Genomic DNA, 27521 nt, shown 5'->3' on the forward strand with positions numbered 1-27521 from the left:
ACAGCATTGTAGATAGATGGCAAAACCTTAGCTCAGAGAGAGAAAACAAACAGCAGAAACTAATAGCAATACAAGGAAATGAGGGTAAAATTGTGGTCTTCAAGCTAGGAAGGTAGAGTTGCCAGGTTTTAAGGGGGGAAAAATCAGGATACCCAGTTAAATTTTGAAAAATAGCCCTGTCATATTCTTGCAATTTTTTGGAAAAAAAGCTCAAATCAGTATGCTCAGGATGTCCTAACAAAGTCAATATATGATGCAAGTCAAAAAATAGACATGTCTTGTCAATACAGGATGCCTGGCAAACTTGCCCCAAGGGGAAGGGCCCATAATTAAAGGCCAAGGTCTACCCATTAACATGACATTTGAGAGGAGCTTGGATGACGGGAGGAGCCTTCAATCACTGGCAGACTTGCTGCATGCAGAGGGACTAGGGACAGATCACGTGAAGGACTGGAGGGGCTGGAGCACAGTGAGGAAGGGGGTACTAGGTCCCAGACTTGGAGCTGGCAGGGCCAAAACAGAACATCAGCAGGATGGGAAAGAAGGAGAAACCTGCAGGACCAAGAAGGAGCTCAGGGAACAGCTCAGTTACCCCCTGAAAAGGGGTGGTACTCAAAAGTATTTAGCAGCTGGGAAGCAGGCACCAGAGCAATCAGAAAGGGTGCATCCTGGACTCCCTCTGCCATGCCAGGCATTAACTCTTCAGTTGTTGGACCATAAGGGGGTCCAGGAGGTCCTGGAGAGGGTCTAAGATGGCCAGGGTGCCGGTGGGAGGGGCGTGGTTATTCAGGGGGCTAAGAGCAGAACTATTTACTCCTGGGGAAAAAAAGTATTTCAGTATTTTAACAGCTAGCATAGCTGTTTCACTATGTCCCACAGAATGGCAGACCTGCCCCAATCAGTTCTCAGAAGGGGCAACGTACCCACGAGGCTAAGGAAAAGCTCTGGCACTTATTCTGAGCCCTGATGGTTGTAGCCTGGTCCTTCTGACTATTAAACATCTGTAGAGGACGGTTGAGCTGACTTTGTGACAGGCAACTGGTATTTTTTGGAGCTAGGGGAGAGGGTGGGATAGAGACCAGACCAAGCACACATTATACCTGTATCACCTATCTCACATCGATCTCTCCATTTGGTGAGGATGAAAGCAACATCTCCTGGACTAGAAGCTCCAGGAGGAAAGAGACTAAGATAAGTAAACACTACCATAATATCAGGTAAATTGGGGTAATAACATCAGTGTGGAAGAGTTTAAGCAATTTGAAGGTCACTTGTTTACTCATCATGCATTCATTTTTAGCACCTACCATGTGACACACACTGTGCTTTACCCTAGGATAATAATAATTAAAAGTGTTTTTTGTTTTTGGTTTTTTTTTTTTGCTGTACGCGGGCCTCTCACTGTCGTGGCCTCTCCTGTTGTGGAGCACAGGCTCTGGACACGCAGGCTCAGCGGCCATGGCTCACGGGCCCAGCCGCTCCACGGCATGTGGGATCTTCCCGGACCGGGGCACGAACCCGTGTCCCCCGCATCGGCAGGCGGACTCTCAACCACTGCGCCACCAGGGAAGCCCCAAAAGTATTTTTAAAGTAATTTATTTAAATATTAAAATATTACTATACTAAAATACTAATACTAAAATACAAAAAAAGTATTTTGATTTTTTAAAATGTGGTTGATATAAAACAGACATACTGATTTTTGAATCCCACTCAAAATATTGACTATATATATATATATATATATACACCCATACATACATATATGCTAAAAAATAAACTCTGTTAAAAAAACGAACAAACTTTATTTTACAAGATTCCAAAGTGAGCCATACTCATCTTCCTTGGGGAGCACTTTGTATTGCCTTGCTTGGCAACAAAAAGAGGAGCCAGTATAACCATCAATCTGAAGTTATAACAAGTATCACCTTTCCTACAGACAGGAAAACAGACAAAATTAATTCCCTTTTGGTCCTGTGATTATTGCAATGTTTACTCTGACTTACTCTCTGTGATAAGAATGAGAACTCCATGGCACAGAATTTAAATGCATGAAGGCTTGCTACGTGTTTTTTTCTACTTTGTTCACCATGCTCTGGATTTGTAAATATGTACAATTTTCTGGGCATGGGGGTGTTCCCTGGGAGTTTAGCTACCAACACAAGCCACGACATACGTCTTTACCTCAAATTAGAGATAAAACATGTATGGGCAAAAATTTTGACAGCCCAATAAATTAACTTGAAAGAAATTATTTGCTGAGTAGGTATTTAGATTTTGATTCATGGTCTATACATTTAGATAAATGCTTTTCTTGGACAGTAATGATGTCTATTTCTTTAACAGATTATGTAGTAAAAGGAAACAACATAACTTATTCAAATGAGGATAATCTGTAGAGTGAAAGGGGAGTTATTAATAATTATACCAGGACAACAACAACAAAAGCAGATGCTAACTTGCATTTATTGAATGCTTCCATTGTACACTTCTATGCTCTGCACTTGAAATACATGTCTTCATTTAATATTCAAAAACTCTCTGTGAAGGATATTATTAGACCCACTTTACAGATGAGCTGGCTGAGATCTAGACAGTTAAGACAGCTGTTAAGTGGCAGAATCAGGACTTGAACCCAGGTTCATATGACTCTAAAAAACCTCACCTTAAAGAAAAAAGAAAAAAAAAAACACACCTTCTAGCAAAGGAGAAAAACTCGTAAACAAACAGTAACAGTGCAGGATGATAAGAGCTCTGACAGAGGAAAATGCAAGGTACATAGGAACAAAAAGGTGAGCCCCTGGTCCAGACTGGGGATCTTAAGAACAGCTCCTCAACACATCCCAAAGGTGGCATTTGAGCTGGGCCTTAATCCCAAATGATTCTCAAATCATTCCAAAATAACTAAGTCAGCAACTATATACACTGACTGATTTCCTTAAATATACCAGAGGCAAAGCATTTAAGAAAATGATTACACCATTGGAGAATTTCAACAAATTGCCAACAAGACAAGGGTAACAAGGTAACCCTTGCCAACAAGGGTAATAGGAAAACATAAATCTCGGTGAACAGCTCAAAAGTGTAATGGGGTGCCTGGTAAACACCCCAATTATGTACTATCATATATCCTGTCATGGTGACCCATGCTACAGAATATAATTTCACTGAAATACTATCTGCCTTGTCAATAAGACAAGTGGTAGCTGCCATCTGATGGCTGTGTACTGCCCCAATCCTAAAGGAAAAGGAGTGGATGCTAATTCCTAGGAACGGTAAGAATGGCATAAGGCACTGAGAAATAAATAGTAAATGAAGGGCTCACCTTAAAGTGCTACTCTTGGGTTCAGACTGTTTTCCCATTCACCAGCAGCGGATAGCCTTAAAAATAGAGTAAGTGGTAGAAGGGGTTGGTTGCTGTCAATAACTCCCAGGTACAGGGATGGCAGGACAGAGCAGAATGAGCACCAGCCTAGGTCTCCACGACTGCACTTCTCGTCCCAGCTCTCTTACTGCATCGCAGTGTGATCTGGGGCAAATTCCCTAACCTCTCTGGATCTGTTCCACCTCTGTAAAAAAGAATTCAGTACCAGGAATTCATCATCTGACATCCTTTCCATCTCTAAACCATGAGTATCTCACCAGGCTAAATTCAGGGTTAGTATTAGAAGAGCAGTTCACCTAAGAAAGAAACTAGAAAACCTTTGGTTCTGTGCCTAAAGATGGTCCACTCAGAGGTATCGTACTCTTTGGAAGACTACGTTTAATGACAAAGGATTAGCTTTCCACGTTTTTCCTCACAAGACTTACCAAGGCAAAATGACATCTTCTCTGATGTTTTACCTGGTTTCACATTCTTTTCAATATTAAATGAAATTATGTGACTAACATGCTCACCACAAGACCTGGCACTTATTAAATTGCTCCTTATAAATATTACTTCTTCTGCTTTCCCTAAAGGTTTTGGGTGTCTAATATTCAATTGCCTTGCTGGATTTGTGTTCTATAAGTAGAGATTTTTTTTTAATGTGTTAAAGTTTTTTTTGTTTTTTCTTTTTTTGTTTGTTTTTATTTGGCTCTGCCGGGTCTTAGTTGTGGCACACGGGATCTTTAGTTGTGGCATCCGGGCTCTTAGTTGCAGCATGCGGGATCTAGTTCCCTGACCAGGGATCGAACCCAGGTCCCCTGCATTGGGAGCCTGGAGTCTCAACCACTGTACCACCAGGGAAGTCCCTAAGTAGAGATTTTCTAATCCCTCGTTGATACATGGAAACTGTTCCTCGTCAGACATCTCCACTTGGCTAAAGAGACCAACTGTGTTGCTGACTCTCAGAGGTTTGCCAACATTGTCTCCTATAAGACTCAAATAAATAGCACTCTATTATCCATTCCTGAGTCCCCAGAATTTTGAGAAACAGAACTAGGAGTATATCAGAAGGAATCCCACATGTCCCCCTTATTACTGAAAGAGGCTAAATTGAAACACAGCATGCTGTGAAAAACAACACTGGCCTACTAACTCCTCTCCAAAATTAGGTGGACACCCACTGAGGCAGAGGTTGGGCTCCCACTAGAAAGGAGGAAGAGCAGTGGAGGAATGTTCTCTGTGGGCAAGTCCATGTCTAAGGAAGGAAGGGCAGAGCCAGGTCAAGCAGACCCAGCATTTCCTTCCAAGTTTACAATCAGGTAAAACCCTCCATCATCCCAAGGGTGGAGCAGGAAAGATTTCCAGAGAGGCTAGGACAGCTCTTAAGGAAAATCCCTCCATACGAAAACTGGGAATGGGAAAAAGGCATTCTCATTCATGAAAGACTGTCCATCCAGAACATCATGGAAGAAATAAATGAAAAACTAAAAACCAGTCTCGGTTACACTAGGGAGAAAGAGTAGAAGCAGATCCAGGCAACTGAAGCCCTAACCTGACCACACAGAAGCAGTCAAGACGATCAGGTCTCCATTCCAAATCTCACAATTTCTAAATGTGTGCCCTTCACTTCCAAAGAGAAGGGAGGCTCAGGTCCTGACCATCTTGAGGAGCAAGGCTGGGGTTAACTTGCTGTGGCCAGCAAAATGGAGGGGGTTGTATGAAGGGAAACGATGTCCTCTGGGATTGATCACTTGGCTGAAAAATTACTTGACCAAACACAAGCAGGGTGGCAGCCCCACTGCCCAGAAGGGGGCCAGCTGCTAATTACAACGCCTCTCTGGAGAAGCGCTTCCAACAGTATTTCTGAGTTGTTAGTTGATTAGGTTTCAGTTAAATCGATAAAGCCTTTAGAGTTAACTATCTAGAAGATATTGCTCCACAATTAGAATGCACAGAAAAGTGTTTATTATCAGCTTTCTCTTGTTTGGGCTTAATTATTTAAGTACTTGAGATTCAGTGGCTGTCTTCCTGCTGCCCCAGAAACAATCTGAGAGGGAAACTGGCAAACATTTCAAAGAAACCAGGTCTATTTCTAATGGACAAATGAATCAAATGAAAAATGGGCTTTTTCTCAATTATATTCAGGAGGAGCACAATTATTCAATAAATCAATGTGCATTTAGCTTAGGACAGTAAAAGCCACAATGTATTGAGTGCTTACCATGTGTTAGGTTTGAGCTAAGTGCTCTGCCAACACTATCTTATTTAATCTTTATAATTTCCCTGAAAGATAAGCAGTATTATGCCCATTTTCAGATGTGAAAACATGTCAAGTCAGTAAGAGAAAGAGACAGGATTCAAATTCAGATCTGTTGGTGTTATGGGTTGAATTGTGTCCCCCACCAAAACTCACATATTCAAGTTCTAACCCCTGTACCTCAGAATGTGACCTTATTTGGTAACAGGGTCATTGCAGATATAACTAGTGAAGTTAAGATGAGGCCATACTGGAGTAGGGCGGGTCCCTAATCCCATATGTCTGATGTCCTTATAAAAAGGGGAGACTTGGACACAGATGCACACAGAAAGAATGATATGTGAAGATGAAGGCGGAGATTAGGGGGATACTCTACAAACCAAGGAACTCCAAAGATTGCCAGCAAATCACCAGAAGCTAGGGGAGAAATATGGAACAGTATCTTGCTCACAGCCCTTGGAAAGAACCAAATCTGCTGATTTTGGACTTCTAGCCTCCAGAACTAAGAGACAATAAATTTCTGTTAAGTCGCCTGGTTTGTGGTACTTTGTTATGGCAGCTCTAGCAAACTAATATAGTTGGGTCCCCAAAATCTGTGCCTTTCTGCTGGGTCATGCTCGAGGTCTAGGTGGGCAGAGTTTCTTGCTGTTCTTGAACCAACCCATCTGGTTAGACACCCTGAACCAAGCTTTACTGCAGTTTGGACTGTGATTGTAGAGGTAATCTCTGACAACATGTCTAGTGTGGCTTCTTTCCCGCCTTCCCCTGGCTTGACTAGGTCTCCACCGGTCTTAGTGTTTCTGAGAAATCAATATTGCCTCACTCTTTGAGTTAGCAGATCATGTGTTATTCACTCATTCACTAAAAAAATACTGAGCTCCTTCTTTGTTCCCACTAGTCTCTCATGGAGTTCACAGTCTAGCAGAGGAGCACGATGTCAAGAAAATTATCACACTGGAAATTATGACAGCTATACAAAAAATGCTTGTCTTAGAGACCCCTACCAAAATTGAGACTGATCTCTGTTCCAAGCTTTACTTTGATTCTTTTTAAAAATAAGATAGGTATGTCAGAACACCAAGAAACAGAGGCCAAAGAAAACTTAATTGTTTTATTTATTCTGTATTCAAGGCAATGATAAGCAATATTTGGCAATTATCTGCAAATTTTCTCAAATTTAATAAAAACTATAAACCTGTATATCCAAGAACCTCACTGAAAACCCAAGTAGGAAAAACCCAAAGAAAATCACACCAAGGCACATCATAAATAAGCATAAATTCAGCAAGGCAGGCTGAAAATTTATGGTAAAGATAAAAATCTTTAAAGCAGTCAAAGGGAAACAAGACACATTACATAGAGAGGATAAATATATAAGACTGCAGAATCCTTATCAGAAACAATGCAAATAAAGAATATAAAGTGCTGAAACAAGACTACCAACAGACTTCCTAACCTAGAATTCTATAACTAGAAAAAATTCCTTCAAAAATTAAGTTGAATTAGGACATTTTTAGTAAATTTAAGATTGACAATGTATTGCCAGATAATATGCATGACAAAGAATTTTAAAGAATGTTCATTAAGCAGAAGAAAAATAATATGTGTTGAAAAAGGTAATATATGAGTAAATATAAAAGACTTTTCTAATTATTTAAGTGTTTAAAAAATATAATTGCCTATTTAGAACAAAGATAACAATAATGTATTGAGGGTAGAATAATGTTGAAGTAAAATAAGTAACAATTGCACAGAGGATGAAAATGAAATGTTACAAGATACATACTTTAATTATGTGTGAAGTGGAATATTACTGAGATAAAGTATGTATTTTAAACTTGAGAACAAACAAACAAATAAATAAAGCAAGCTGATAAGCCAGTTGTGGAAATAAAACAAATACTAAAAAATAACTAATTCAAAAGAAGACAGGAAAAATGGAAAAACAAAAAATAAATGAGACAAATAACAATATGATGACCATAAACCCACGATTATCAAAAGTATATTAGGGCTTCCCTGGTGGCGCAGTGGTTCAGAGTCTGCCTGACAATGCAGGGGACACGGGTTCGTGCCCTGGTCCGGGAAGATCCCACATGCCGCGGAGCGGCTGGACCCTGTGAGCCATGGCCGCTGAGCCTGTGCGTCCGGAGCCTGTGCTCCGCAACGGGAGAGGCCACAACAGTGAGAAGCCCACGTACCGCAAAAAAAAAAAAAAAAAAAAAAGTATATTAAACATAAAGATTTTGAGCACTCCAATTAAAAGGCAAAGATTATCAGACCAGATTTGTTTAAAGGCAAGACTCAACTATATGCTGCCCATATGAAATGCACTTTAAATACAAAGACACAGGATGGGAAAAGATATATTTGAAAACACTAATCATACAGTTAGAGTGACTATATTAATACCAGGTGAAATAGAGCTCAGGAGAAGGAATATTACCATGCCTAAAGAGGAACATTTCATAAAATAAAATGGTCAATTCAGCAAGAATATGAAAAAATACAAAATGTACATGCACCTAATAACAGAGCTTCGAAGTGCACAAAGCAAAAACTTATAGCCTTATAAGCCTTAAGGAAGAAATGGATAAAATCATGGTTGGAAATTTCAACATTCTTCTCTCAGTAATCAATAGAACAAGCAGACAGAAAAATGAGAAAGTATATAGAAGAGTCAAACAACACTATCAGGTTAAATTCATCAATACCCTTAGAACATTTCACCCCAAAACAGCAGAATGCACATTCTTTACAAATGCACACAAATGTTCAACAAAACAATCCATAGGCTGGGATATAACATATATCTCAAAAGGTTTAAAATGATAGAAATTACATAAAGTGTGTTTTCTAAGCACAATGGAATTAAATAATCAATAACCAAAAAGTCATGAAAATCCCTCCAAATATGGAAATTAAACAACATGCTTCCAAATGACCCATGGGTCACAGAAGAAAGCAAGAGAGAAATTAGAAAATATATTTAACTGAATAATGAAAACTCAACATGAATTAAGATTTGAGGATGAATCTAAAGCAACACTTACAGGGAAATTTGTAGCTTTAAATGGTTTGTTTTTTTGTTTGTTTGTTTTGCTGTGCCATGCAGGATGAGGGATCTTAGTTCGACAACCAGAGATCAAACGTGTGCCCCCTGCATTGGGAGCACAGAGTCTTAATGACTGGACCACCAGGGAAGTCCCTTAAATGCTTATATTAAGGTAATCCTCTGTGACATTTTTTCTAATTGAAGTATAGTTGCTGTATAATATTAAAGAAGTTTCAGGGGTACAATATAGTGATTCACAAGTTTTAAAGGTTATACTCCACTTATAAAATATTGGCCATATTCCCTGTGTTGTACAATATGTCCTTGTAGGTTATTTTATACCTAATAGTTTGTACCTCTTATTCCCCTACCCCTATATTGCCCCTCCCCTCTTCCCTCTGCCCACTGGTAACCACTAATTTGTTCTCTATATCTGTGAGTCTGCTTCTTTTTTTATTATATTCACTAGTTTGTTGTATTTTTTAGATCCCACAAATAAGTGATATCATATAGTATTTGTCTTTCTCTGTCTGATTTTTTTCACTTAGCATAATGCCCTCTAAGTCCATCCATGTTACTGCAAATGGCAAAATTTCATTCTTTTTGTGGCTGAGTAGTATTCCATTGTGTGTGTGTGTATGCCACATCTTTATCCATTCGTCTGTTGATGGACACTTAGGTTGCTTCCATATCTTGGCAATTGTAAATTGCCAACATAGGGGTGCATGTATCTTTTGAATTAGTGCTTTTGTCTTTTTCAGATATATACCCTGTGACATTTTAGTCCTTAAAAAATTATATGAGGATTTCTGACCTGTATTGTGTTTCTCTTTTGTCAAAGAGTGCTTGCTGAAGCTGAATGTGATGGTGGAGTTTGGGGAGCAGGTTTACTTCAGTTCAGTTTGACTGGGTCAAAGTCCATGACAGTTAAAATACTTTGGATGTCTGTTTGCTTCCCAGCCTAGGATGAAGTCAGTAGTTTTTGCTTCCTTTTCTGTTGTTGGAGAACAATCTGCTGCAGTAGCTGTGAGCTAACCAACATCATCATCACAGTGGAGAAAGAGGAATGTGGTCTCTGCAAAAGCATCAACACCACGTGGTGTGTGGGCTACTGCTACACCCAGGTAGGTACTTTGCTTTGAAGGAAGTGAGAGTGCTGAGGGTCTGGATGAGGCAGGCTTCATTTATTCCCACTCTGTCAATATTTTGTCTCTTCTGAATAACAGCCACGAGTCCTTTAGTCAACACTGTCTGTTTTGTGATTGAGGTAAATTACCATGATACCATTTAGATGTTTGGGTTTGGATTTAATTTGGGTAAAACAAATTTGGGACAGCTCAGACTGATGTAAATGAATGCTTCAGTAATGTGCCAACTCTGCATTTTAAAAGAGCATTTTTCTGCTAGCTTTACCTATTGAGGGATAAACATGGGCATGAGTACATATCTATATTTAATCATGGAATATTGCCAATAGTCTTAAAAAGCCAATTGCAATAATAAAAGGCATACCTCTGCAATAGGGAGAGTAATAACATTCATTTTAAAGCCAAATAAAAAATGCAAGCAGCCAATTATAAAATCATTTTATTGGCCCATCTTTAATACAATACCAACGAGCAGCCTGAGAGCAATCAATCCCTGTAGATTAGAACCAAAATGAATCATCAAACCCACACCCTTCTTTATGCTGTTAAGAAAATTAAGGAATACAGGTATTAAACCATTTGTCTACAGTTTCACAGTTTCTTCAAAATAAACCAGTTAAAGGCAAAAGTGTTTCTTTGCCATTTTTCTGTTGTACCTGGCTGTGCAGAAGTTTGATAAACTGAAATTGAAATTGGCTGCTTTTTAATGAAAATACTTTGTTTGATATTAAATGAATTGATCAATAAAACTCAACTTACTGCACTTTGGGTGAGATATAGACCCAGTGGCCAGCTAGGGAAATGAATTAACCCCCAGTCCCCTTTCTCCCTCAAAGCCAATTATTTTCTCATTGGGCAAGTAGAAGAGTGAAATATATTTGGCCTGATTTAGATGTTCTGATAGTGAAACTGTTATCATATACTTTTGGATTAAGAATCCCACAAAGGTACAGAATTTAAGGCAGTGGCAAGGAAGAACCTAAAAGGCAACAGAATATCCAGAATCCAATATGAGATTTCCCAAACACTTTAGGCAAAATATCAATAACTTTTAACTTATGGCTCTTATTCCTCTCTTACATATACACAGAAAAGAGTACTTGGAAATATTTTTCTTTCCAAGTGCTATGTTTTTATCAGTCATTAATATAGCTTAAGATTACGAGGTACAAAAAAAAAAAAAAAAAACACCCATCCTTAAATTGCTAAGGTCATATCTTCTAAAGATACCCTTTATCTTTACATGTTTTTATGCCATACAAATTCAAAGGTTTTACAGAGTTTTAGAAATATTAAATATGTGGGTACTCTCATGGTAGAAGGAAAAGAGACAGTTATATTTTCTATAACACTTCCAGGGCAGTTCAGAAAAGCGGTATAAATGTTCCTTTATGAGGTCAAGTTTCCTGTGCTTAAGTATCTTAGAAGCTGATCTTCTGAGAGCAAATATTAGAGCAAGCAGTAGTAAATCCCTGTCTCATATTGACTAAGCCAAACAGAAACTTGCAGAATATTGTAACCTAACTCTCTCTCTCTTAAACCACTCAGGATCTAGTGTACAAGGATCCAGCCAAGTCCAACATCCAGAAAACATGTACCTTCAAGGAGCCGATGTACGAGACGGTCAAAGTGCCTGGCTGTGCTCACCACGCAGACTCCCTGTATACGTACCCAGTAGCCTCTGAATGTCACTGTGGCAAGTGTGACAGCGACAGCACTGACTGCACCGTGTGAGGCCTGGGGCCCAGCCACTGCTCCTTCAGTGAAATCAAAGAATAAAGAGCAGTGGACACTTTGAGCTGCCCACCCTCGTCCTGAAAGACTAAGACATCCAAGAAGTCTGTGTGTACATGTGCCCAGGCTGCAAACCACTGTGGGAGACCCCACTGATCCCTGCTCTCCTGCATAAGGGAGCTCCAGGAATGGAGAGTGCTGGGGCCTGGGGCCTGTCACCACCCAACCCTATATTCCTAGTTCTGGGCTCTGTCAGTTTCATTCAACTTGAATGCAGGGGCTGTAAGCTGTTTCCCATTTTTAATAGACTTAGAGGTCCTCTAGAGCAACCCTGTCATTTTACAGATGAGAAAACCTAGACTTAGGAGAAGGAAGTCTCAAGATGATGGAGTAGGAGAACTAAATGGAACACAATCTCCTGTAAGATATATGGCCTGCAAGAGCAGAGCCGGTATCACTTTAGTGTCATGGAGCAGGTACCTAACTCTATGTCTAATTGTTTCATTATTAAGAGGAGAGTCAGGAAGGTAGGGGTACTAAATCAAGACTATCCACTTTATTGCCAGCCTATGCAGGTGCTATAACAGTTCCACCTCGCCTGTGTTTTCTGGAAGAGAAGTTGTTGACTTGAGAAGGTGGGAGCAGGTGTGGGAGGGTGGTAAGCTGGGAAACAGTGAGACATTCACAATTTGCAGCCTTAAAAACCAAATCTTAATTTTTATTTCAAATTTGAATTAAGAGCCAAGACAAGAACTATGAATTTGGGGCTGTGGAAATTCAATTGCAAGATCAACAAATATCCTTTCCTAAATTGCTAGCCCCTATGTACTTTGCCACTTAAATAAATTTGATCAAGAACTTCCAGCCTTCTCAAAGCTCCCCCTCAGGCAATAGGGCATCTCATCTGTCACTCATTGCTGTGCCACCTGTACCAGAAATCTCCTCCATTGCTGGGATGGGAAACTTGAAGTCCATGTGACAGCACATTAGGCAACTTAACAGGCTACATTTAACTTACTTGCCAATTAACTTTTCAGAGAAATAGTTCTCTTAAAAAGAGTTGGCAGTCTAGAGAGAATAGCTGTATTTTCTGGGCTCTCTCTACATTTGCTTTATCACTTGACTACATGTTCTCCCAAATCTATGATTTCTTTCAAAAGGGTGCACTCTGAAAATGCTTCATGACTTAAATTACTTTTAAAGATAATAACTTTTTTTTCACCTAAATGTTGAAACATACTTAAAAATCAAAAATGTTGTCTAACAAAGGCACAACTTTGGATTTTTCCATGCTCTTGAACTACTTGCTCATGACACATACATGTGTATTTTCATAATATAAGTGGTAAGATTACTAGAAATCTATTTTTAAATGCTTCTATAAATATCACCTGTGCTTACTGCTCATTTGGGAATATCAATAAGAATTTTACTGGATTTTAGTGTTCTTTTTTCCCTAAAATAGACCTTCTGTCATTTCTTGTATCATCACTTTCTTAATTTATTCCTACTCTTAACCCCCAGTCTACACTAAAATCGATTTATTCCCAGAAAGCTCTTAGCCTGTCTTACCTGTAACTCAGACTCAATGGGAAGTTTTCCTCATAACCTTTGGAATCTAGTTAAGTACTAGAGCTGATATATTTTCCAGCACATGGATATCAAGGATTATTCTTCTCAGGAGATGCAGAAAAATCATTTGACAAAATTCAACATCCTTCATGATAAAAACTCTCAACAAATTGGATATAGAAGGAATGTACCTCAACATAATAAAAGCCATATATGACAAGCCCACAGCTAACTTCATATTCAATGGTGAAAGACTGAAAGCTTTTCCCCTAAGATCAGGAATAAGAGAAGGATGTCTACTCTCACCAGAGAATATTCCAACATTACCAGAAGTCCTAGACATAGCAATCAGGCAAGAAAAAGAAATAAAAGTCTTCCAAATCAGAAAGGAAGAAGTAAAACTGTCTGTGATTGCAGATGACATAATCTCATAGGTAGAAAGCACTAGAGACTCCACTCAAAAACTGTTAGAACTAATGAATGAATTCAGCAAAGTTTCAGGATACCAAATCAACGTACAAAAATCAGTTGCATTTCCATATACTAACAACAAAACTATCTGAAAAAGAAATAAAGAAAATAATCACATTCACAATAGCATCAAAAACAATATAATAGCTATGAATAAAGTTAACCAAGGAAATGAAAAATCTGTACAACAAAAAATATAAGACCATGATGAAAAAAACTGAAGAAGACACAAATAAATGGAATAATATCTCATGTTCATGGGTCAGAAGAATTAATATTGTTAAAATATCCAGGGGCTTCCCTGGTGGCGCAGTGGTTGGGAGTCTGCCTGCCGATGCAGGGGACATGGGTTCGTGCCCCGGTCCGGGAGGATCCCACATGCCGCGGAGTGGCTGGGCCCGTGGGCCGTGGCCGCTGGGCCTGCATGTCCAGAGCCTGTGCTCCGCGGTGGGAGAGGTCACAACAGTGAGAGGCCCACGTACCACAAAAAATAAATAAATAAATAAAATATCCATACTACTCAAAGCCATCTATAGATTCAATGTCAAAATTCATCTTTTATAGAAATAGGAAAAACAATCCTAAAATTTGTATGGAACCACAAAAGACCCTGAATAGCCAACTTGAGGAAGAAGAACAAAGCTAGAGGCATCACAGTTCCTGGTTTCAAACTATACTACAAAGCTACAGTAATTACAACAGTATGATACTGGCATTAAAAAGACACACTGACCAATGGAACAGAATCAAGAGCCCAGAAATAAACCTATGCATATATGGTCAACTAGTATTTGACAAGGCAGCCAAGAATACACAGTGGGGTAAAGATAGTCTCTTTATTAAACAATATTGGGAAAACTGGATATCCACATGCAAAATAATGAAACTGGACCACTACTTTACACCACTCACAAACTAACACAAAGTGACTTAAAAACTTGAATGTAAAACCTGGAACCATAAAACTCCTAGAAGAAAATATAGGGATAAGCTGCTTGCATTGGTCTTGGCAGTGATTTTTTTGGATATGATACCTATAGCACAAGCAACAAAAGCAAAAATAAATGGGACTACATTTAACTAAAAATCTTCTGCACAGCAAAAGAATTGATTACCAGTTGAAGAGGCAACCTAGGGAATGGGAAAAAATATTTGCAAACCACATATCTGATAAGGGGTTAATATCCAAAATATAACTCAATAGCCAAAAAAAAAAAAATCTTATTTTAAAAATGGGCAAATGACCTAAACAGACATTTTTCCAAGCAAGACACATAAATGGCCAACAGGTACATGAAAAGGTAAAACAGCACTGATCACCAGAGAAATGCAAATCAAAACCATGATGAGATATCCTTTCACACCTGTTAGAAGGGCTATTATCAAAAAGATAAGAGATAACAAGTGTTGGCCAGTATGTGGAGAAAGAGAACCCACGCACTGTTGGTGGGAATGTAAATTGGTGCAGCCACTATGAAAAACAGTAGAGAGGTTCCTCAAAAAAAATTAAAACTGAACTACCATATGATCCAGCAATTCCAATTCTGGGTATATATGAGAAGGAAATAAAGTCACTATCTCAAAGAGATACCTGCACCCCCATGTTCACTGTAACATTATTTAAAATAGCCAGGACCTTGAAATAACTTAAGTGTCTATCAGTGGATAAAGAGATAAAGATGTGGTATGTACACACAATTGAATATTATTCAGCCATAAAGAAAGAAGGAAATCCCTCCGTTTGTAACAACATGGATGAAATTTGAAGGCATTACGCTAACTGAAATAAGTCAGAGGAAGGCAAATACTGTATGATCTCACTTACATGTGGAATCTAAAATAAACCACAGAGAACAGACTGGTGGTTGCCAGGGGCAGGTGGTCAGGGAGGGAGAAATGGGTAAAGGTGGTCAGAGGATACAAAGTTCCAGTTTTAAGATGATAAGTTCTGGGGATCTAATGTACATCATGGTGACTATTATTAACAATACTGTATTATATACTTGAATGTTGCTAAAAGAGATCTTAAAAGTTCTCACCACAAAAAGTAAATAAATAAATAAAAATAGAAATAAATAAAAAGGTAACTACATGAGGTGACAGATGTGTTGACTAACCTTACTGTGGTAATCATTTCACAATGTATACATATATCAAATCATCATATTTCACACCTTAAACTTATGTCAATTATATCTTGATAAGGCTGGAAAAAAATTAAAATTAAATTTCTAAAGAAAAATAATTATTCTTCCCAAATGACTTTTTTTTTCCATTCAATTTGAAATTCTTGAATTGAGAATGAGTACATGTTAAAACAGTGGGCCTCTCATAATAATCATCTGCTCTGCTCTTCACGAACAGATGTGATTATACTTTTTGACTGTACAAAGATCTAAGAACAAACAAAATGAAAGCTGAATAGAATCACAGAATGGAGAGAGGACTGAAGGCCATCTAGTTCTATGTTGCCATTTACTGTGTGCTAACACTGAGGCCTGAGATCACATAGGATCAGAATTAGAACCCTGTACCCCTTATTTTTAGTCTCTCTTCAGAATATCTCCCATTATGCCATCAAAACACTTTGCCAACCAAACTAGATCATTCAAACAAGGCTATCTGCAAAGTGTAGACTATCACATACATCTATATTCTCTATAACATTTTTATGTCAAGACTAGACGGCAGTTCTGGTGATCAAAAAAAAAAGTTAGTAACTGTGGATGTAGGGATTCTGTCTGCCTCTGTCTGCCTTTGGGTAAACTTTGGCACTTAGTAGGTACCATTAGTGGTATAAATGGATTGATTCAAACTTAACCGAGAATCTGTTTGCCTGCAATTTCCATCCAGTTTTCTCTTTTGGAACCATCCAAAACAAAATTAATCTCTTTTCTGTTTGAACACCATTCAAGTAAGGAGAGCAGCTATGTTCTTGTTTCCAGCCTGAAGATTAGCAGTTCATTCAGCTGTTCTTTGAATAATCCAGGGTTCAGACAGACCCTTCCACAATCCTGATCAATACTCTTTGGTGTGCTAAGGGCCTATATAAAGTATGGGGATTCATAAAGGGCAGAATGGACCCAGACTGAAGACATTAAATAACTGCAGACAACAGATTCAAATGGAAGGTCTTTGAAGACAACAAATGTATTATAATTATGTCCTGAGCACCTGGCCCATACTAGGCTCCAGCGACTATGTCTAAATGACCTGATCAGAGCATTGTCTTTCTTCTCTCCATCTGAAACCATTAAGACAAAGTCTTTTGCCCATTTCAATGGTAAGCATTCTTTTTTGCACTCAGTGTTACTCCCTACCAATGTACTTCAGTTAGCCTACTGAGTTTGAAATTTATATCATTACTTCTCCTATTTCTCTTCACATAGAAAAACAGGAAAACATATTCAAGGCAAGAACTTAAAAGGAGGAGGTGAAAGATCTAAGACCTATCGAGATTATCAATATTTTACCTATATAAACACAGAAACTTTGTTTACATACCATGGGCTGCCCAGACAGGTAGCCAAGGAATCCTGGTCTGAGCAAACCTGAGTTGCTAATAGGTAGGTAATATAATAGATGATTGATAGCAGAGATGTGAGTTCAAACCCCAGCTTGGCTCCTTTCTGCGTGCTGTTGGTCAAACTATGTAACCTCTCCGAGCTTGGGTCCTCATTTTCAAGATAGCAATAATATTTATAGCTAACATTTATATGGAAGCTACTATGAGCCAGGTACTATTTTATAACTAACTCATTTAATCCTTGTATAGTCCTCTGAAGTAGGTTTATTACTATCTTTATTTCACAGAAGAAGAAATAAGTTTAGAAAGATTAAATAATTTGCACAAGTCACACAGCCAATAAGTGGTGAAGCTGGGATTTAAGCCCAGGCAATCAGCTCCAGAGCTTCTGTTTCCAGCCATTACACCATACTGCCTATACTCTCATAAGCATGAATTCCAGAATATTCTCTCCTATTGCCATCATTCCCCTCAGCAGCAGGAAAGAAAAGAGAGAACCGGGCTAGAACTAAGTCAGGAGGCCTGGATTCCACTCACAGCTCCTCCCTGACTACCTCTGTGACTCTGAGCAAGTTACTTTCTCTGTGTGGGCCTCAGAATCCTCATGTGTAAAATGAAAATGTTCAGGGGTCATGAATTCAGGCTTAGAGATGTCCAAAGAATGAATGAGACAGACTAAAGTGTATTCTTTCCACAGAGAAACACTTTGCTTGCATATATAATACATAAATTACGTGAGGACATAAGATGCACTCAATACAATTGCATCTATCATTATCATTTACTTTTCCCTTTCCCTTTCTGCCCGCATACCTTGAGTGTTCAATCTTAGGAAAAGTTAGAAAAGCTACATCTCTCCATTACGCTCACCATTTCAGATCCCAGAGAAAGTTATTAGCATGGAAATAGCCTTGCAGAGCTAAGGCCAGAGGAAGGCCAGGAACCAGCCCATTTCTGAGCCTGTTTAGTCTTCTAACAGCTGACCTCGACCTCCTGGCCGGCTCTGAGCCTGCCACACCAACAGCTCTTCAGACCCAAGGCTGTGAATGCAGTGTTCTACAAGCAGTCATAACCTCCCAAATCCACTTAATCCCTTAATCCTCACCTCCCAGCATGGCAGGAGCTCGCACTGAACACCTGCCTCTCAGCCTTTACCCAACAGCTTCCACAAAGACCTGAGCCCAGTCCCAGCTACTCTGCTCCAACCTTCTCAAACCCTGAGGTTCCTGCTTTTAGAGGAAACGTTCTAGCGCATAGCTGAAGTTTGCTAATATGTAAGAGAGAAAATCCAAAGTACATTTGGTATTTGGACAAATGTCAAATGTTTTCCCTATGCACCAGATTTAAAATATAATGGGGGAAGTTAAAAAAAAAAAGCAAATGGCAAGCAAGCAGGCTGCTCTGATTCTGGTGCTGCTTCTTCTCCTCCAGTAGAGGATTCTAGAAGGGTAAGTGAGATTCCCACTGTATTCTAGAATGTTGACCTTATTATGCCCTCCCTATTACCATTACTCCCCACAATAGCAGGAAGAAGAGAACACTGGGCTGGAAGTCAGTCAGGAGGCCTGGGGCACTCACAGCAACTCCCAGACTATCTCTGTGACCATGGGCAAGTCACTTTCTCTCTCCCAGCCTCAGAATCCTCAACTGTAAAATGCAGATGTCTGCAGGCCACAAATGCATGCTCAGGGAGGCCTAGAGAGAACTGCAATGAGTGAAATAGACTAAGAATCATTCAACAGAGAAACACTTTGCTTGCATGTTAAATACATAATAAGATTCTCCATTTTCATAAAGAAATATGCCAATTTCATTGAGTAAACTTTTAATTTTAGAATAGTTTAAGATTTACAGAGGGCTTCCCTGGTGACGCAGTGGTTGAGAGCCCGCCTGCCGATGCAGGGGAGGCGGGTTCGTGCCCCGGTCCGGGAAGATCCCACATGCCGCGGAGCGGCTGGGCCCATGAGCCACGGCCGCTGAGCCTGCGCGTCCGGAGCCTGTGCTCCGCAACGGGAGAGGCCACAACAGTGAGAGGCCCGCGTACCACAAAAAAAAAAAAAAAAAAAAAAGATTTACAGAGAAGTTGCAAAAATAGTTGAGCTCCAATATACCCTACACCCAGTTTCCCCTTTTGTTAACATCCTACATGAGCATCAGACATTTATCACGACTGTTTTTTCTCAGCCTATCTACAAATATGAATACAGAGAAATATATCTCTACTTAGGAAGAACAAAGACAATTTTGTGTTGATAATTCAGCTTAAATGAGAGATACGGTAGGGAGTAGAGGAAATGATAGGTAACAGGCACAAATCCCAGGAATGGGAGGAGCTGCAGCCCAGATTCAGGGGATGAATGCCACACAGAAATGCAGATCCTGTATTTCTAGATCTCTGGGTTTTATCTTTGTTTTTTGTTTTACAAACAAACCAAAAATCTAGATTTTTATGTCAAACACATCAATTTTTTAAATTTTAAAGTTTGGCTTATTTATTTTCCTTTCTCAAAATACTACGCTTGGGCTTCCCTGGTGGCGCAGTGGTTGAGAGTCCGCCTGCCGATGCCGGGGACATGGGTTCGTGCCCCGGTACAGGAAGATCACATATGCCGCGGAGCAGCTGGGCCCGTGAGCCACAACTACTGAGCCTGCGTGTCCGGAGCCTGTGCTCCACAACGGGAAAGGCCACAACAGCGAGAGGCCCATGTACCACAAAAAAAAAAAAAAAATACTACGCTGGCCGAATAAAACAGATATACTAACTGGATTTGGCCTATGACTTTCAGTTTGGGAGCTCTAGTTATATTAGTTTTACTTGGCCAAAGTCAAGTGTTAGCAGGACTGGTTCCTTCTGGAGGCTCTGAGAAGAAGGTCTATTTCCTTTCCTCTTTCAGCTTCCAGTGACGACCTGTTTTCCTTGACTTGTGGAGTATTGCTCCATCTCCAAAGCACATGACTCCAATTCTGCCTCTGTCATCACATGGCCGTCTCTGCTGACTCTGACTGTTCCTGCATCTCTCTTATAAGAAGTGTTATGATTACTTCAGGCCCACACACATAATCCAGGATAATCTCCCCACCTCAAGATCCTTAATTTAAGCACATCTGAAAATTCCCTTTTGCCATATAAGGTAACATTCACGGTTTCCAAAAAATTAAGATATGGACATATGCGGGGGGTAAATATCCAGTCTACCACATTAGTTTAGAGGCTTAGTTCCTTTCCAGCTTTTGTATTTAAGCATTCTCTCTCAGATCACTTTCTTAGGATGCCATCTTCTTTCTTATGATTCCATTTTCTTGGCCTCCTACCAGAGAAGCCACTTTAGCAAATATTTGGGGGACAGCTGTCATAAGCCCAGCAGTGTGCCAGGGACAAAGGGAAGAAGTAAACACACAAGGACAAATATTCTCTATTTCAAAGATTTCTGATATACTTAGGAAAGCACAAGAATTTACAGAAGGTGCAATATTCTGAACACTCACTTTATTAGAAAGATTTTCATTAGATCTAGGGGAAAACATTGGAGATACACACATTTTTTGCAGAAGAATTTTACAGAACTATGTATTATTATCATCAATTTACTGACACTTGACAGAACACCTATTAGTCACCATGTCCACATATGAACTTAATAATCTGTACTAGAGAGGACACAGGCTGTGAAAACACAGGCCCAGGATGAAGGGCCTGAGAAAGGTCAATATCTCTGAGATTAAACTCTTGGACGGGACATGGCCAGAACCAGCTTATTCCCCTAAACCAAAATGTATGCCCATCACTACAGCCGTAAGCTATTAAGCCAGAAGGGCATCTTTTCACTGGAACCCTAAAGTAGACATCTTTTGGAGCATCTGCCCCATATTCCTACATCCTTTCTCTGGGAAATACATCTCCCTGTAACTGATTAAAACGCCTTCTTGGCATATCTTTGCAATCATTGACTCCAGTTGATTGAGCCAGTAGGCACTTGCTGCATACACTTCCATCCCTAGACATTTGGAATTAAAACCAAGAGTTGAGTGGGTTGAGGCCTCTAACATAGAAATCTGGAAGATGAAGAATTATAATTTTTCTCCATCATAGACTGGAGTAGAGAGAACCACTCCACACAAAGAGAGAGTAAGTAAGGCGAGAAACAATGACACACAGAGAAACTAAAGTGATATCCAGAGAAACCTCACGGCTTTTACGTTTTGCTTCCAGCCACTTCTTTGATTTGCCTGCATTATTGCCTTGAGTTCCAAAAGACAACTCTGTTCCTTTAAATAAATTTTCTGTCTTTCCTTAGGTGAGACCAAGTTGACTTCTGTCATTTGAAACTAAAAAAGCATTACAGTCCCCTGCAAGCTCTCAAAGAGCTTTCCCTGAAGGCTCCCACTCACTGCCGTCTCCGCTGAAAGTGTTTCCTACTATTATTGCATTGGGATGCTTGTCCTTCAGGAACTACTTCAGAAGAATTTGGTACCTGGCATCTATAAGATTAGAGAACAGAGGACACCTTAGGCAACACAACTCACACATCACTGCTGCAGAAGTGAAATGTTTGGCCTAATTTCTCAAAATAAAGTCATTTTGGGGGTGGTGAAATTTCTCATGTCCCAGGTGCTAAACGGTTTCATGTAAACTTTGAAAGTTTACAGGAATTTGATCCTCATCCCAGGTGCTGTCCAAATTTTAAGGAATGAAATGAGGTTTGATAGATACCTGTTTAGTGCTTTCACTTATTAAATAAGTATGTTTTGCCACTTATAGAATATTTTCTCTCACAGTACCTCATTTGACCCTCACAACAGTCCAGTGAGAAAGATCCTGTATCCCCATTTTAGAGATTTCGGCGGTATTGAATGATATGACCTAGTGAAATGGCACTGGATTCTGAGGCCCTTAATACTTACTTAGGGTAAGTATTAAGTTTAACTAATCCTAATATGCTAATCACGCTGCACAGTAAATGACACATAGTGTTTCAGGAGTGACAAGTCATTGCATATTACACAGCCACTCCAATCCACTGATACTGGCTACCTGCAACACTGTGTGTGAGAAGGATTCTGGGAGTGCATCTGGACTCTGAACAAGGGCTGTGATTGAACTGTGCCGCCTGCTGACGTGTAAGAGAGAGGACAGTGGCAGCATAGTGCTCAGTATTTCCATCCCTACAGTAAATGCTCTATAAATGTTCGTTGTGTTAAACCAAATTGGCAGACCCAGGACTGAAAACCAAGTCACCTGATTCTGTTTGCTGGTGTTCTTTCCATTACACTAGACAGCACCTTCCCTCTCACCCCTAAATTCTAAACCAGGGGTGAGAAGACTACAGCCCAAAGATCAAATTTGCCCTGCTGCCTGTTTTTGGAAATGAAGTTTTACTGGAACACAGTCAGGCTCATTTGTTTATGTTTTGTCTGCACGTGCTTTCCTGCAACAATGACTGAGTTGAGTAGTCTCAACAGAGACCCGGTTGCCCACAAAGACTAAAATATTTACCATCTGTCCCTTTATAGAAAAAGTCTGGCCAATCCCACTCCTAAACCAAATCAAAGAAGTTCAAAGCAGCTCCAAATAGATCAATGTTATTCTACCTTTTTTTCTCCACAGAAGAAAATTGCCACCTTTGAGCTTCGGTGACCACATAAGGTACACCTTACCATCATTAACATTCTAAGGTAATGGAGGCAAGTGTGTACTCCTGATTTGCACATTCATGGATTGGCATTTAGAAAAGAAGTATCTGTAATATGAATTAAGGGCTTTAACTACGTATGCCTGAGGTAATTTATTCATTGAAGAGTAAAAGAAAAGTACACCACAAAATGGTAATAATCAAATTAAAACCTACTGTAAACTCCTATTTGCCGAGGATCCAATCAGCCAGAGTCATTACTTTTTTTTTTTTCCTTTATGGGGAGAAATACTAAACAAGGATTGGTTAATGAAATTGATGAGAGAAACAGTTTTCAGCATATCCACTCATAAATAAAAGTGACTGATTTTCATAATTACAATACTAAAGCCTTATGAGTCACGTAAAGAAGACTTAGTAATCTTTGTGAGACGTAGGGGACAATATTAAGCTAACCAGTGTTAATGAGCCAAGTTGCCCGAGTTCTGAACACACAGGAGAATAGTACATTGGTTTATCTTTTAACTTTTGGTTTCTATGCAGTATTATAGGAGTTAACCCAAGGAACAGAAAGAAAGAAAATGTATTGAGTTCGTTCTCTCCTTCTCCAACAGATTGTGTGGATCACCAAACTACACAATACAACACTCACCTCGGTGATCATTAAATACTTGTGAGCAATAAGGTAATTTATACATCGCCACCAACTGCAGTGGGAGAAAATGATAATAAAACAAACACAAACATGCAGTGTAGTATCAGATATTATGGGGAAAACATTGTGATAGAAACTCTGCTGGGTTGATTAAAAATATGGTGGCTAATAATTCCTCACATCCAAGTACACACATATTACTCCCGAGAAGAAGAAGTGGATCTATTCTCTTCCCCCTTGAATCTGGGCAGGGCTTGTGACTCACTCTGACCAATAGAATGCAGCAAAAGCGGCATTCTGAGATTTTCCAACCAGGTCTTAAGAGAACCATCTCTCCCTCTTGGAATCTAGCTGCCGTGCTGTGAAGAAGCTCAGGCCAAACTCTAGAGTGAGAGAGGCCACGTGAAGGGGAGCCCTGCCAAACAAGAGGCCATGTTGGACATTCCTGCTCTTAGCAGCTCCCCACCAAAGGCAGCTGCTTACATGATCAGAGTTAGTAGAATCACCCAGCTGAGCGCAGTAAACCCACAATAATAAAGTGTTGTTTTAAGACACGATATTTTGGGGCGGTTGGTTACATAGAAGTAGATCCTCAAACAGAGACAGGTTTTGTGGGGAAGATCATTTAGACTGATGGTCAGAAATGGACTTATGAGAAGTTGTTTGAGCTGAGTGAAAAGAAGGAACCAGCTGTGAAACTCTCTGGTGGCAGAGCATTTCAGGCAGAAGACATAGCAAGTACAAAGCCCTGGGGCAAGAATAAGCTTGGTGTGCTTGAGAAAAAATTAGAAGCCTGATATCACTGCAATGTAATGAGGAAAGTTGAATCAGAGAGAGAGGGAGGGGCTAGATCCTGGAAGGACTCGTAAGCCATAGTAAGGAGTTCAGATTTACTTTTAAGCCGGTGGAAACCCACTGGAGATTTTTAAGCAAAAAATGATACAAACTGATTTACGTTTTTAAAATATCATTCTGGTTGCTGTGTATAACTATGGCTTTTTCTTTCCTAGAAATTTTATATAAATGCAATCATACAAAATACGGTCTTGTGAGTCTGACTTCCTTCACTTATAACGTTTTTGAGATTCATGCATACTACTGTGTGTATCACCAGTTTCTTCCTCTTATGCCTAGATGGATTCCAGTATATGCATATGTCACGTTTTGTTTATCCATTCACCAGCTGATGGGCATTTGGTATATTTCCCACTTGGGGCTAATACGGATAATTCTACTACAAATATCTGCATATAAGTCATTGTGTAGACACATGCTTGCATTTCTCCTGTGTAAATATCTAGGTAAGTATATGCTTATGGAAGTGTATGTTTAACTTTTTGAGAAACTGTCAAACTGTTTTCCAAAGTGACTGTACCATTTTACATTCCTGGCAGCAGTGACTAACAGCTCCGGTTTCTTCACATTCTCATCAACACTTAGTGCTGTCTTTTTCATTTTGGCCATTCCAAGTAGGTGTACTGTGGTATTTCACTGCGGCTATAAACTGCATTTTCCTATTAACTAATGACGTAGATCCTATTTGCTTTAATGTGCTTATTTGGAGAAATAGCTACTTGAATCTTTTGCCTATTTTTTTATTATTAAGTTATAAGAACTCTTTATATATTCTGGATATATGCTCTTTGTCAAATATATGCTTTGAAAATATTCTCTCCCAGACTGTGGCTTGCCTTTTTATATTTTCTTAATGGAATCATTTGAAGAGAAAACATTTCTAACGTTGGTGAAATCCGATTTTCTTATTTTTTGTATAGCTTGCTTTTGTGTCCTATGTAAGAAATCTTTGCCTAACAAAAAAAATCAAGAAAATTTTCCTCTATATTTTCTTCTAGAAATTTTATAGTTATAGTATGACATTTGGGTCCACTATCCATTTCTTCAGCAGAATTTTATGTACTGCCAGATCACATTTCAGGGTCATCTCTGCTTATTTTAAGGAGTTTAAATTCAGTAGGTTAAAATTTATTTTATAAGTCAAACAAGTAATAGGTAATCTTTGGAAAAGGAGGGATCTATCTATTTTTCAATCATTATATCTTGGCCAAAACTGTGTATTCCCAGTCATGGACTCATTTACTCTATTAAATGCAACTTGAAACTTCTTCACATCCTCCACCCTAAATCTTCTTGATGTTGGGAGTGAGGGCAGGGGGTAGGGAATGTTCTTCTTACTCCTAATATTTCCTTTTATGTGATGGGAGATCCACTAGCTTAACATCTTGAACTCCTTCTGCTCCATCACTTATCCCCCAGGGAAGAAAAGAGAGGTATCTAGTTGTACATTTGTAACCCTGCCCCTTGTTTCCTCCTTGGGAGATGGTGCATATGCAGAGAATGTGTTCCCACTTGCCCTCAACCATGCAGTAAACTTGGTGTAAAGGTCCCACCACTGGGAATGGGGTTGAAGGGAGTGGGGGGCCAGCACTGCCTGTGACTGGATGGTAAGTCTCTCTACCCAGGGATTTATTATTAGGAAGCCCACTAGCCCACAGATAAAAGCCACATCCTGCAATATCAGCTTTATCCATAATAAAGGTAATATTTTGGCTCTATTTGCTTAATCTGTTCTCTGGTTTCTCATTTGGTTCAGAACTCAGATGTGGAAGGCTGTTATTTGCTTGAACACCCCCAAATATTTCCCAAATGTCATTCCTTTGGGTTTCCTAACTCTATCCCTCTGACCTTGTAAATTTTTGTTTCTCTCTTCCTATGGCCAACAGATTGAGAATTCATATTTATAGACAGCCAGCATCTTTATCTTTAAAGTATTATTACAAAATTTTTAAAAATACAAATGCACAAAAAAGGAAGAATGTTAACATTACTTATTCTTCCACCCTCTAGAAGTGTGCACTCCAGTAAGGTAGACACTTGCCCTACATGGCTATTTAAATTAATTATAATTAACTTATATTAAAAATCCAGTTTCATAGTCATACTAGCCACATTCCAAGTGTCTGATAGCTACATGTGACTAGCGGCTACTGTATCAGGCAACAAAGGTAGAGAACATTTCCATCAACATAGGAAAGTCTATTGGATAGACTGCTCTAGAAAAAATTAGGGATTTAATATGGCCTTCTACATTAAATCTATACATTTATATGTATATAAACGTACATATATATTCATATCCCACCCTTCCATAATATCACTTCTGGCAGCTCTGCAAAGTATTTTTCTGTATTGATTTCTTTACTCTAATTTCTTTATCCAGCTGTTGGACACAGACTCTTCCCAACTTTTTTCATTACAGCCAATGATGCACTGAATATTCTTGAATACCTTCAAACTGTCTTAAGCTCCTGCAATGACTTACAGAGTCAAATGGCACACACACTTTTCACATTGCTAAGAGTTATCATCAGGTATCAATAGAAAGGGGACCCTGGCTTGGAATACGTCCAGCCCTCCTATTTGTCTGAGAGAAGTGGAGAATAATTTAGAATGACTTTACTTCTTTACAGAAAGCCGCTAGAAAAGCAAAAAGGCCAAAATGTGAGCTGTTAGTTAATATATTAAGGATTCCTGGGAGTTTGCTGATTGCAGTCACACGAACATGCCTCCTGGAAGCCGCTGCTCTTTTTTATTCACACCCCAGGAATATTTCTAGTGTGCCTTTAAACACAGTGAGAATCAAGTTGTTCTCATAGAGATGCTTGGAACCTTTCTGGCTGGGAACTGGATAGTTAACTTAAGGCTAACCACGGTGTGTTTTGCCATTGGCATGTCCTCCTTCTCTGCTTGGCATCTCCTGCTACATCATATGTGATACTGTTACCACTTTGGTTTCATTAGGGTGGCTAAGGGTATCTCCCAACATGGAAGGCACTGGAAGCACTTTTCCAGCTGTGGCAGGAGAGTGTAAAGAAAGACTCTAGAGACAGACTGCCCGGCTCTGGATCCTCGCTCTGCCACTTGTTAGCTGGGTGACTCTCCCATGTTAAGAAGTCTTTCTTGCTTCAGTTACCTCATCCATGAAATGTGATAATGAATAGCATGTTCTTACATCTCTGGCACATATTAAGCATTATGTAAGTGTCTGATACCTTTATCTACCTTTACCCGTACACTGTGCTTCTGGT

The 27521-nt window shown here is 39.4% G+C and overlaps 1 pseudogene across 1 annotated transcript; it reads left to right on the forward strand.

Annotated features, from left to right (window-relative positions):
• The first annotated feature begins 3722 nt into the window (after positions 1–3722).
• On the forward strand, positions 3723–11606 carry LOC309826128 (follitropin subunit beta-like; annotated as a pseudogene). The gene is made up of 3 exons: positions 3723–3737; positions 9645–9803; positions 11376–11606. The product of its transcript is annotated as a follitropin subunit beta-like (transcript).
• Positions 11607–27521: the final 15915 nt, after the last annotated feature.

The sequence above is a fragment of the Grampus griseus genome (assembly GCF_964374135.1).
Source record: "Grampus griseus genome assembly, chromosome: 8".
NCBI lineage: Eukaryota > Metazoa > Chordata > Mammalia > Artiodactyla > Delphinidae > Grampus > Grampus griseus.